Source organism: Haliotis cracherodii, unplaced genomic scaffold, assembly GCF_022045235.1.
Source record: "Haliotis cracherodii isolate W230 unplaced genomic scaffold, xgHalCrac1.p SCAF_12, whole genome shotgun sequence".
Taxonomy (NCBI): Eukaryota; Metazoa; Mollusca; class Gastropoda; order Lepetellida; family Haliotidae; genus Haliotis; species Haliotis cracherodii.
In genome coordinates, this window is record NW_027266267.1 from 9,099,359 (window position 1) to 9,113,477 (window position 14,119).

Here is a 14,119-nt window from a genome sequence, read left to right on the forward strand (position 1 = left end):
AAAAATATGTACGCGTAATTCACACAGGAAGAGCAATACTATACTGGGTTCCTGCGTAAAATATATACGAGTAGATGGACACTTTCTCGCCGGTGTCATGGTTAGACAATAGTTACGGTATTTTAATATTAATATAATTCCTAGAATGTGAATATAATGTGCGAACTGTAACTGCCCGTCTGTCATTCATTGCAAATATTTTATATTGTTCTCAATGCATTTTAACTGTAAATCTCTTATTAAGTTAATCAAGGACAGAAGTAGGCTTGAAAGGGATTAGTCTGTCACAAAAACATTATTTTTCAGGCAACGTTTGTCGGCGGTGAATATTTCAGGGTAGTCGCTGCTATCATCACCAGTTCATAGTGAATTACTGACACATAGACACATGCTCATGATCTAGTCGGAAACGTCCAATTGATTCTTTTTTCGGGAGGTATTTAGAAGATAAATACTATGTGTGTGTCTATTTCCGGGATTTTATCGAGTATTTGCATCTAGGGAATTCATCTCGAGACCCGAAAGCGTTAGCGTTTATTAGTCTTTTTTGTATTCGTAAATATTTAGGCATGAAGAATTCAATATTGACAGTACGTTCTGCAGTATGTTTTACGAAAGCATCTATAGGTAATGTTGTTGTTTTTTTATTTTGTTTAGCATATTATTCATGTATATATATATATATATGTAATCCACCTTATTATTACAGAGTAATTTATCTCATTTAGAATTTCATTGCAATTATTTTTAAAAAAGGAATTGAGGTCGTTTTTCTTTATTTTTTGGCAAACGGGAAGGGCCATACCTCTAATTTGTTGTCATCACTGTAATTGTAAACAATCTTACGCCGGAAGATTTTCACGGCCCAATTAGTACTTCTTTATGTGTTTTTTGCAGTTGTTTCTGTCATTAATTGTTGCAGTTTGGTGTCATCAGTTTGACAAATTCGTCCAGTGGGGGCTTCACATTTTGGAAGAGCCAGGGGAACATCTGGCTGACGGGACGCTGAACCGGGCAACGTAGCGTCATCATATGCTGTGTTCAAGACGTTGTCAAGACCTTCAGAGTCTGTAAATATATTCATGTTTTAATAGAATAAAATTTTCATATCGTTAAAAAGAATTTTTATCATTTATAGGGGTGGAATGGATCCATTATGATTAAAATTGTTTAGGAAAATGCCAGCACAGCAAGATGACAGATGACTTTTGACAGGTGTCAATCATGGTTTTGTGAAAAAATCCAAATAGGCTTTTAAAGTGAAACAAAAATATGAATTTTACAATCATACGATAAGAGTTGTTGCAAAACAGATTCATCCATTTCTGCAAATATTTCTTCTGCTGAAGGCAGCGAGAAATTAATTTCCTGAGTCAGCTGAGCCATGGCATCCATTGTTAATTAGTATGCAAAAAATGCTGAGTAATTATGTATTCCTACACAGTGATTCGGTCGCTTGCTTCAGGGAATGCGAATCACATTTTCACCCTTTGACATTTTGTCATGTGACCAAAATTAGCCAATCACATCACAGAACACACTTTCTATAGGTTTACAATTCAAATTATATTTAATTTACATTAACTTTATATGACATACTGTGCATCCTCACGGGATATTCATCTCTTTCCCTTCATCAGACGAAGGGAAAGACAAAGGGAAAGACGTGACAGGAAGATGAATTGCAAGAGATGACAGAAATCTGAAGGGAAAGATATGACGGGAAGATGAAAGGACAAAGATGACAGGAAGATGATGGGAAAAGGAAGACAGGAAGATGACGGGAAAGACATGACAGGAAGATGAAGGGACACAGATGACAGGAAGATGAAGGGACAAAGATGACAGGAAGATGAAGGGACAAAGATGACAGGAAGATGAAGGGACAAAGATGACAGGAAGATGAAGGGACAAAGATGACAGGAAGATGAAGGGAAAGACATGACAGGAAGATGAAGGGACAAAGATGACAGGAAGATGAAGGGACAAAGATGACAGGAAGATGAAGGGACAAAGATGACAGGAAGATGTAGGGAATGAGATCACAGGAAGATGAAGGGACAAAGATGACAGGAAGATGAAGGGAAAGGCATTAATGAAGAAATGTATGAAGAAAAATAGCTGATATGAAGATGAAGGGAAAGAGATGACAGAAAGATGAAGGAAAATATATTATAGGAAGATGAATGGACAAAAATAACATGAAGATGAAGGGAAAGATGACTGGAAAATGAAGAGATGATAGAAAAATAAAGGGAGAAAGATGACAGAAAGATGAAGGGGAAAAGATGAAAGAAAGATGAAGGAAAAGAGATAACAGAAACATGAAGGAAAATATATACTCTTCATCAAAAGAAAGATGACTAAGAAGAAGGAAGATAGATTACAGGAAGACAAAGGGACAGAGATGATAGGAAGGTGAAGGGAAAGATATGACAGTAAGATGAAGGGAAAGAGATCACGGGAAGATGAAGGGACAAAGATGACATGAAGATGATGGGAAAGACATGAGAGGAAGATGAAGGGAAATATGTAATGGGAAGATGAAGGTAAAGATGACAAGAAGATGAAGGGAAAGAAATCACAGGAAGATGAAGGGAAAGAGATGACAGAAACATGAAGGGGCAAATATGTTAGGAAGATGATGAGAAAAAGATGACAGGGAGATGAAGGGAAAGAAACGAAAGGAAGATGAAGGGAAATAAGACAAGAAGATGATGGGACAAAGATGACAGGAAGATGATGGGAACAAGATGACATGAAGATGAAGGGAAAGACATGAGAGGAAGATGAAGGGAATGAGATCACAGGAAGATGAAGGGACAAAGATGACAGGAAGATGAAGGGACAAAGATGACAGGAAGATGAAGGGAAAGACATGACAGGAAGATGAAGAGAAAGAGACGAAAGGAAGATGAAGGGAAATAAGACAGGATGATGATGGTAAAGAAATGACAGGAAGGTGAAGGGAAAAAGATGACAGGATGATGAAGGGACAAAAATGACAGGGAGATGAAGAAAAATAGCTGATATGAAGATGAAGGGAAAGAGATAACAGAAACATGAAGGAAAATATATACTCTTCATCAAAAGAAACTTGACACTGACTTTTAAAATGTAATATAATGCGATTGTTTCAAAATAGGACACAGAAACCATAATTGAAGCACTGTTTGAAGATCAATGTACATAATGTTCAAAACATTAATCGTGTCACCTAGACAGACACACGTACACGATACAGTTAATGTCACAGGGGTACAGAAAATGTCAGTATCGGTTGTGCCCACCACGTGCATCAATCACCGCTTGACACCGACGACCCATAGATGCAATCAAGTTGGCAATAACACGCTGCTGTATGTGCTGCCATTCATGCTGAAGTGCATCAAGAAACGCCGGAAGTGTTTGAGGCGGTGGATTCCTTCTGCGAACGCCTCGATCCAACTCGTCCCACAGATGCTCAGTCGGGGACAAATATCTGGTGACCGGGCTGGCCAAGGTGATGTCTGGATGTTGTTTTGCTGTAAGAAGTCCTGACAAACACGTGCGTTGTCCTGCTGGAACTGTCCGCCATGAACGTTGACGTGAGGAAGAACGTAAGGCTGTAGGATCAAGTCTCTGTAACGCAGACCTGTCAATGCACCTGCCACATGCACGAGAGGCGTCCTACCACCGTGATGAATTCCGGCCCATACCATGACACTCCCGCCCCCTAATGGGACAACCTGCTACACACAGTTGGGGGTGTAACGTTCACCCCGACGTCTGTAGACACGTGCGCGCCCATCAGAGTGTGAGTAGGAAACGGGACTCGTCAGTAAACAGTACATTTCTCCACCTTGCACGTGCCCATCAGTAGATAACATTTAATAACTACCCATCCACAAATCCACATTTGATGACGTCACAAGTGCACCTAGTAACCTCACGTGACTGATGACGTCACATAACCTTGACCTTGGGGGTGGGGGGTGGGGGTGGGGTGTTGTCAATGTCATTGCCTCATTAATATGCAGAATAACTCATTAATATGCAAATGTATGCATGACGTCACAGGTCAATTAGGTTAATAAAGGGTCAACTGACCAAATGCAATCATGCAATTAATGACTTGATCATTCGTTAACCGTAGAACACGGGATAGTAATGAATGTCCCTATATGGACATGATACTACGACCGGGGTTGGGTTGGGTCTTGACTCACGCGGAATGGAATGTCATTGTGAGACCATTTTGGCGCGAGAACATGTGGTGAACATTTGAACCTTTTGCTTTGAAGACATTTCTCTGTGTACATTCGGTGGCCGGCTATGTGTGGTAGGATTAAAAAAATTGCCCAGGAACAGGTTCATGTAGAAAGATCTCCCGACATTCAATTACATTCATTAAGGGTCAACTGACCGGATGCAATCATGCAATTAATTACTTGACCATTCGTTAACCGTAGAACAACTCGTGTCTAAAAACAAGATGGCGGACGTTGCCATGAACGCTCACGGGCTGTCACGTGTCCTCGGTTTGAATCTCGCGCCTGACCTACAAGTCAGTTCTATGAGGTCCCCTTCCACATCTCAGGCTACGTTGATCCATAAGTGCCATAACTCATTCATTGTGAAATATAATCATGACGTCACAGGTCAGAAAGAGTAATGAGAGGTCTGTTGTTCCAATGCACGAAGGAAATGTGTTAATGAGTCCTTCATTAAGTGAGAACAAAGCATAGTAATGAGTGTCCCTATATGGAAGAGGCTACTACGAGGTTCAAATGTGATTCACGGGGAAAGGAATGTCATTGTTAGACATATTCCATTGATGCATGTATTTCGTGTAGTTATGACTGTCACATGTGGCAAAGAGGGGTGTGAGTTGAATTTCCATAGAAACCACATGTCCAGTTCTTAACTCTTCTAGTGTTACCTCTTATAAGTTCCTTTTAACATTCAGTTGTCATGACAACTAAATAAAAAAATAAGGGTTAACAGTCTTGACTCCAAGAGGTCAGCTCTGAGAAATATAGAGTCGGTATCGCGAAACCCGTGTGTTGAAGACTGCAAAGTATGCCAGTCTGGTCTGAGACGTTTTAATACTGTAAAATTACATTCTTTTTCTAAAAGATGTTTGGAGTTCAAAATGTCCATTCAGTTTCCTTTTTTCAATGGAAAAATACTCGTTTAACCCATACCCAGAATCATTTTCATGAGAAAAAATAGAGTGAAATAACGTAGTTTAGTGGATAACTTCTAAGAGATAAGATTACTTGAGCATTCATTAACAAAGAACAATGAATAGTAATGAATATCCTTATATGGAAACTTAGGTCACCAATCCCTCATTAATATGCAAGATAACTCATTAATGTGTAAATGTATAAGTGATGTATCAGGTGAATTAGATGAATACAGGGTCAACTGACCAGATGCAATTTACTTACATTAACAAAGAACACTCGATAGTAAAGAATATCATCATATGGAAAACTTGACATCGCACGCGAAATGGAATGTTATTGCGACTGAATTTTGCCGCCTTTTTGCACCTTTTCTCCATGCTCATTCGGGGGGCTGCGTCTGCTGAGATTATCAGCCCAGGAATAAGAGTGTGATCTATGTCCATATGTGTTATAAAACTCAACGGTCGTGTTGAGTGACTGACATTTACACTCTAACCTTGCTGACAGATAAGACGTCCGTTTTCAAAATGAAGAGAGTTTCAGAGGATATATTTGGACCTACAGTCATTTTCACAAAGCATAGCAAGACCAAGTCGAGAAAAGTGTGCACCACAAATGACGTCCCATTGAAGAACCATCATAATTAAGAGACATAGTGATGTAGTTACCTTTACCTATGTGCTCTTTAATAAAGTCAGACATCGATCAATGTATTCTTAAATTGTCTTTTTTTATCTCTTTTTACAAAACAGTTACGATTAATCTTAAGGTTTTAAAAAGGTGATCTTAGCATAGTGTTAGTTAACCATTCTCATGATACATTTCTATGACTCGAGATAAAGTTAGAATATTCTGAATTTAGCATGATTAGCTTTTTAGAACCTTAAGATTAATCGTTTGGTGTATTGTGTCCTCTATCAGTGGTCAGGAAGATAACCCGATGATCAATTCAACGCAAGCTTCACCAAGTACATATTCGCTGGGGAGTCACGTGATCACCTTCTTTACAACGCTCAATGGGCATAGTACTATTTCCATATTTAGTTAGTGTACTATGTACACAGTTGACGACGCATCTAACAGTAGATCATATTACTTATATGGTAACAAGTGAGGTTTATTTTACAACACTCCGAATGAGTTGGTATATGTTATACACATAACACCTTGTTTTGTCCGTGTCGCTGTTTTGTGATATACTGACTAGAGAGCCTCCTGAGATTGAGGTCACCACATGCCATTTATCGTGAGCCTGCTTATGAATGGAGGGGGTTGGTTAACCACAGCTCCACTCCGTTGTAGAAAGTTCACATATGGTATGAGTTACTATACACATGCTATTCAATAAAGGCATGATGAATACTAAGAATATCAGGATCTAATTTTGTAAAAGAACAACACTAATTATATGAAAAAACACCAATTCGCCTGTGTGAAATTTACAACCATATCCTTTAACTCTGCAAAGCATGAATTTGCAAAATCATTGTGTAATATTTCATGATAGTTTTAACTGACCATGTAACCATTGTTTGCTAATTACATATTATAATACCGCGATAGCTAGCCAACGGAATGGTCGTTGCCTGATAACTTGGAAGTCAATTTGATAATTATTGGAAATTAATTCAGAGCATGGGGTGTTAGCTGGAAACTTCACCTCTGTGTGTTATAACAAAATCAAGTGGGAAACATGATATTCGGTGGGAGAATACTGTGTTTTGCACGAGAAATTAAAGTCGGAGAGAGGATGTCTTCCAAAGAATGTGTCTATTATGCCTTATTCAGAGTAGTTGTAATTACAGGAGAAACCAACGAACGACTATTTCACGAGTTGAAATTCGAGCATTTTACTTCAAACACTGCCCGAATGCATCTGACCCTTGACCTACTTACAGTATGATTGTATATTCGTGTTAATTTGCAGTGATAAGAATAATTTTCGTTAATTGTGTTTATGTCTAATATCGTCCAAAGAGTAAGTAGAAGTCAGGAGATCATCTCAGCACACATGTGCATGATTTTCATATGCATCTTTCCCTAGTTTAGTTATCGAATAGCACTTGTACATCCGTACATACCTTTTGGATTTAATAAATATATCCATTTCGATTTTGAACGAAAAGACTAATGCGAATTCGTCTGCGAGTCGGCAAATTTTAAAAATCCATGCTAAGTGTTATACATTGTATTTTACCAAATCAAAATTTCTTAAGTTTATTGATACCAATTATTGCATATTTTTTTCTATTATTTCACCATGTCAAATCACAGCGTTCATTACCTTTAACTCAAAACCTCTTGCAGCGAATATCACAAGGTTAATTGACTGTTTTGTATCAGGTTGGGTATATGTTAAAAAAAGAAACAAAATGACAATACACTCACATCAATAATATTTATTCGTTGCGTGTATACAAACGTGATTAAACAATAATATTTAACACTAAACCGTTTTACAAAGATTCCAATTTTCTAACGTCTCCGGGCACGCAAGATTCTCATTTACATATAGTTCCAAAAGTTTAACCCCTTGAGTGCCAAGCTGGACATTTGTTCGTTTTAACAATCAAATTTCAGCCTAAATAGGCTATTGAAAACCTATCCTGTGACAATTTGTTGAAAAGAGCTCCTTTTTTTTTGTAAGTGCTGACGTCAGAGCACCTCGAATTGAAGTTGGATAGATCTATGATGTGAATCTGTACGGAGGGGCGGTCGGATAGCTGATTGGTTAAAGCGTTCGCTCGTCACGCCGAAGACCCGGGTTCGATTCCCGACTTGGGTACAATGTGTGAAGCCCATTTCTGGTGTCCCCCGCCATGATATTGATGGAATATTGCTAAAAAGCAGCTTAAAACCATACTCACTCACTCACTGTAGGTTCACAGTTCTCGTTGAATTGAAGTGTTAACAGTGTGGTTTTACTATAGACAAGTTCTTGTTAGTAACTGTATGATACTAAAAAAAAAAATAACCAAAAAACCACAAGCGAACTGTCGTGTGATCGGCTTGTAGAGATAATTGCTTTCCAGAGGCATATTGACCATATGTATGACATCATAGAAATATGAATTAAAACAACAACAAAATGTAAACTGTAATGAAGCTTTTATTAACAGCACAGGGTGTTGACTTTACAAGTGTAGAGTTCGAGTGATTTCAACGATTTACAAAATGATTAAAAACCTTGACGGTTCAATGATTTTAGAAAAGTTTTAAGTGTTTAATCTCGACATGAAATACACCACTCAGATGCACCTGATGGAGACGACCATCTTTGTGACATTTATAGATGTTTGCGTCCCGGAGGTCCCAACTTGACCGGTCTCCTGATGTATACGACCAGGCGTTTCTTTGACGCCAGGGAGCTGTCATTTAGAGAAATCTGTTTTGACTTAATGACAGGTCCTGTTTTCAATACATGGATAAGTCCAAATCTTCTTCCTTTACCTTCCTTTACCGATTCTTCCGTGTCATTGCTGTGGGTAACACAAAATCTCAACTGAAGGGTTGTAACACGAGAGCAAGGTTTTTATTCTTGCTCGCTCTGCTCGTCATCGCCATCATCGGCGGCTGAGATAGATTCAGTGTCACTATCTGCTTCAGGTATGTCTACACGAGTCAGAATGTCTTTCATCACAGTTTTCGTGAAACGAGCGATCTTGTTTTTGATAATAGATTGATCAGTGCCAGGATCCATATCGCTCAGGCTGTCTAGGATGGGTTGAAATAGAGGCGCCTGTCTAAAATATTGGGAGAACTCTATGACACTTTTGAGACTGTCGGTCAATTCGCTTTCCCACATCTGTTTCATTTTTCTGTCAATCCATTCTTCTGTTCGACCCTGTTGTCTGTATGGTTGTGGTGGAGGGTGTTTATCCAGAGGAGGAGGAGGAGGAGGGTGTTTATCCAGAGGAAGAGGAGGAGGAGGAGGAGGAGGGTGTTTATCCAGAGGAGGAGGAGGAGGAGGAGGAGGAGGGTGTTTATCCAGAGGAGGAGGACGGGGAGGGTGTTTATCCAGAGGAGGAGGAGGAGGGTGTTTATCCAGAGGAGGAGGAGGAGGAGGAGGAAGAGGAGGAGGAGGGTGTTTATCTAGAGGAGGAGGAGGAGGAGGAGGGTGTTTATCCAGAGGAGGAGGAGGAGGGTGTTTATCCAGAAGAGGAGGAGGAGGAGGAGGAGGAGGGTGTTTATCCAGAGGAGGAGGGTGTTTATCCAGAGGAGGAGGATGAGGAGGAGTAGGAGGGTGTTTATCCAGAGGAGGAGGAGGAGGAGGAGGAGGAGGAGGGTGTTTATCCAGAGGAGGAGGAGAGGAGGAGGAGGGTGTTTATCCAGAGGAGGAGGAGGAGGGTGTTTATCCAGAGGAGGAGGAGGAGGAGGAGGAGGGTGTTTATCCAGAGGAGGAGGAGGAGGAGGGTGTTTATCCAGAGGAGGAGGAGGAGGAGGAGGGTGTTTATCCAGAGGATGAGGAGGAGGAGGAGGGTGTTTATCCAGAGGAGGAGGAGGGTGTTTATCCTGAGGAGGAGGAGGAGGAGGGTGTTTATCCAGAGGAGGAGGAGGAGGAGGAGGGTGTTTATCTAGAGGAGGAGGAGGAGGAGGAGGGTGTTTATCCAGAGGAGGAGGAGGAAGAGGAGGAGGAGGAGGGTGTTTATCCAGAGGAGGAGGAGGAGGAGGGTGTTTATCCAGAGGAGGAGGAGGAGGGTGTTTAAGAGGAGGAGGAGGAGGAGGAGGAGGGTGTTTATCCAGAGGAGGAGGAGGAGGAGGAGGGTGTTTATCCTGAGGAGGAGGAGGAGGAGGGTGTTTATCCAGAGGAGGAGGAGGAGGAGGAGGAGGGTGTTTATCCAGAGGAGGATGAGGGTGTTTATCCAGAGGAGGAGGAGGAGGAGGAGGAGGAGGAGGGTGTTTATCCAGAGGATGAGGAGGAGGATGAGGGTGTTTATCCTGAGGAGGAGGAGGAGGAGGAGGAGGGTGTTTATCCAGAGGAGGAGGAGGAGGAGGAGGGTGTTTATCCAGAGGAGGAGGAGGAGGAGGGTGTTTATCCAGAGGAGGAGGAGGAGGAGGAGGGTTTTTATCCAGAGGAGGAGGAGGAGGAGGAGGAGGGTGTTTATCCAGAGGAGGAGGAGGAGGAGGAGGGTGTTTATCCAGAGGAGGAGGAGGAGGAGGGTGTTTATCCAGAGGAGGAGGAGGAGGAGGAGGAGGGTGTTTATCCAGAGGAGGAGGAGAGGAGGAGGAGGGTGTTTATCCAGAGGAGGAGGAGGAGGGTGTTTATCCAGAGGAGGAGGGGGAGGAGGGTGTTATCTAGAGGAGGAGGAGTAGGATGGTGTTTATCCAGAGGAGGAGGAGGGGGAGGAGGGTGTTTATCCAGAGGAGGAGGAGGAGGGTGTTTATCCAGAGGAGGAAGAAGAGAAGGATAGTCTTGAGTTGACCTGTGCACCTGCTTCTGATGTCTCTGTAGATTATCTTTTCTCGCAAAACTCTTGTCTCAGTCTGAACAGGTGGTAACATCCATAGTGATCAATAACAAGTGCCCGATGAGAGGGTCTGAAGCATTCTTTTATTTCCTTCAGCAATGCGACGCTTCAAGGCAGGTCGGATTCGTTTCACAACAGCCTTTACTTTCGACACGGGTTGCATTTTCAGTATAGTCATTTTCGCTTTCTTGGTTGTCATCTTTTTCTTCTTAGATGCAACCAGTCTCTTCGGCGACCCCTTTGATGCCATTGATTTTCTCCGACATGTTTTTCTCGACTTGGTCTTGCTATGCTTTGTGAAAATGACTGTAGGTCCAAATATATCCTCTGAAACTCTCTTCATTTTGAAAACGGACGTCTTATCTGTCAGCAAGGTTAGAGTGTAAATGTCAGTCACTCAACACGACCGTTGAGTTTTATAACACATATGGACATAGATCACACTCTTATCCAGGGATCTCAAGCAGGACTTCAGTTTCTGCAGCATTATGTACAAATATTTTAGCAATCAAAAAGAATTGTTGCCACATGTACTTACAGATAGATGGCAGCAAAATCACTTAAGTTATCATATGTGAGTCTTGTTATATGCCAAGCATTTAAGATAATCACATCTCAACCAGACAAACCAGTGATTAATGTTATGAACTCGGTCCAGACAAACCGATGATAACTGTAATGGACAATATCCCACATCATTGTGGTATGATGCGATCAATGCGATCAGTGAGCCTACTCGATCACTACCTGATCTATTAATTAGGCTTGTATGGCAAGCATAGACTGCTGGGAATAGTTTTAAGAGATGTCATTTAATTATTGTTTTAACTCATCAACATGGAAAAATATATATTTACAATCCTTGTCATATAGCCAAACTATTGCTGGATGTGGTGTTAAATAAATGAGTTTAACACTGCTTTGAACAGTATTCCAGATATATCACCGCCTGTTAGCTTGATGTGGGAAGAAAGCCATAAGTGATGCAGGTCTTTGATGAATCCCACAAGCATGTGTATAACGCTGACAAACCTAGCAACATAATCGGGGAGAACCAGGATTTGAACCCATGACTAGAGGTTTCTGCTAAGCCCAAGAGATGCAACTCTGCACAGCAAATTGTAGTGCTCTTCTATGGTCTTTCTTTGCATTGATGCTGCACAGATGACTGTCTCTTTTATTCATCCGGACATTCTGCAAATATAAGTAGCATTCACATCACGAAAAATTTCTAACTGTACATTTTGTACATTTGATTCAAATGAAAAGACCCCAGTTGTGCCCTAATTATAATAATTCATGTCAACCATCCAGAGATGACATTTATCCCCATATTTAACAAATGTCAAAACAATATTTTGACAACAAAGTCAGGGCCATTCAACACATACATTACATAGTGAGTGAGTGAGTTAAAGTTTAACGTCACATCGGCAGTATTTCAGCCATATCGTGACGAAAAAAAATTTGATATGAACAATATATGTTAAACTGTATAAAATTCTGCTGACAAAGAGCAGTACAATAACTAGAACATCACAGAATTTCATAAAACTAGTTGGAGAACAAGTAAAACTAGAGAACTAACTAATTATTTAACAACACATTATAAAAACAGGCTATAGATCGCCACCAACTGAAGGTTGATCACCGCGCTGGGGACCATGGGGACTTACAGTACTTTTGCTACCTGCATGGACCCCAGTCGGATTTACATCATCCCTTCAGTTGTTGACGACGAGTGATAAATTTAGCCAAACAGTAAAATAACACATATACTACTATTAAAAGCGTGGAAGAAATAAATATACCTTGAAAGACGTGGTATTACATACCCTCTAAGGGGGACAATAATTTTACACTACTTTAACCCCCTTCGAGGATATAGCCACTAACAATCTCAGTTATTGATTAATTCAACCAATTATAAAATGCATTTATTTATTTACAAAACATAACAATCAAAACTTATGGAGCAATTCAATTTCCTTTAAAAAAGCAATAATTAAATGAGAACTAATAGTGTTAAAAAGATCCTTCATAGATTTAACCTTGAAATAGTTATCCCTTGTGATGGAAAAGTCAACACAGTCAAGCAGGACATGCTTGACTGTGATTCTTTCATCACAAGGGATGCAAAATGGAGGATCTTCACCATTTAAAATATATTCATGAGTGTACCTTGAATGGCCAATACGACATCGTCTTAAAATGACCTCTTCAAATCTGGACTGACAACCCAAGTAGGTATAACCGATATTTGCTTTTACTGCATGTAATTTATTTATACCCACTTGGGTGTCCCACTTCTTCTGCATTAGATCAGTGATGTAAGATCTAATGACAGGTTTATAATCACTGTATGGTATCAGAAGTGGTGTCACAGATTTGTTGAGTGCTGCTTTTGCAGCAGCATCAGCCATTGTATTACCAACAATTCCAACATGACTGGGTAACCAACAAAAGACGATGTCATATTGGCCAGTCGCAAGGTTATTATGTAGTTCTATGATATCGAGTAAAATTGGATGCTGACACGAATTATTTCTAATAGCCTGAAGACAGGATAAGGAGTCTGAAAATATAATGAATTCTTTATGTTTAGATTGTTTATTTATATATTCTAAAGCAGTTAATATTGCTTTTGATTCAGCTGTAAAAATTGAAGATTCATCCGGTAATCTAGTTGATAAAGTTCTGGATCCAATGACGGTGGCGCTGGCAACAGCATCACCGTCCTTGGATCCATCAGTAAAATTAGATTTATAAGTATCATAGTCACACCTTAACTGATTGTATTCTTGTTGATATTGTAATTGATTAGTGTCAGACTTCTTTAGTTTAGATAAGGTAATATCCACCTGTGGCTTTACCAATTGCCAAGGAGGAGACGAAAGCTGGCGAAAAGGAGATATTATTTCAAGTTTAATATCGGCAGCAGAAATGAAAGGTTTTATTCTTATTCCGAGAGGCGGAATAAGAGAGGACTTCTTACCGTACAGATCCTCATAAAGAGGATTAAATACACAACTGTATGCAGGGTTAGACTGATTAGAATATAATTTTGTGATGTACTGTAGAGATAGTTTGATACGGCATTGTTTCAGGGATGGCTCATCGGCCTCAACATATAGACTCTCAATTGGAGAAGTTCTGAAAGATCCAAGGCAAAGCCTCAGACCCTGATGATGTATGGGATCAAGTAATTTAAGATTACTTTTACAGGCTCCACCATAGATGATGGAGCCATAATCGAGCTTAGAACGGACAAGTGATCTATATCAGTGAAGGAGGGTCGTTTGATCACCTCCCCACTTGGAATTAGAAACAACCTTTAATAAATCTAGTGCCTTCAGACATTTAGCTTTCAAATATTTAATATGTGGTAAAAAGGTAAGGTGATGATCAAAAATAATTCCTAAAAATTTAGCTTCTTTGACAACTTTAATTGGTGTTCCAGCTAGATGTAAATCAGGG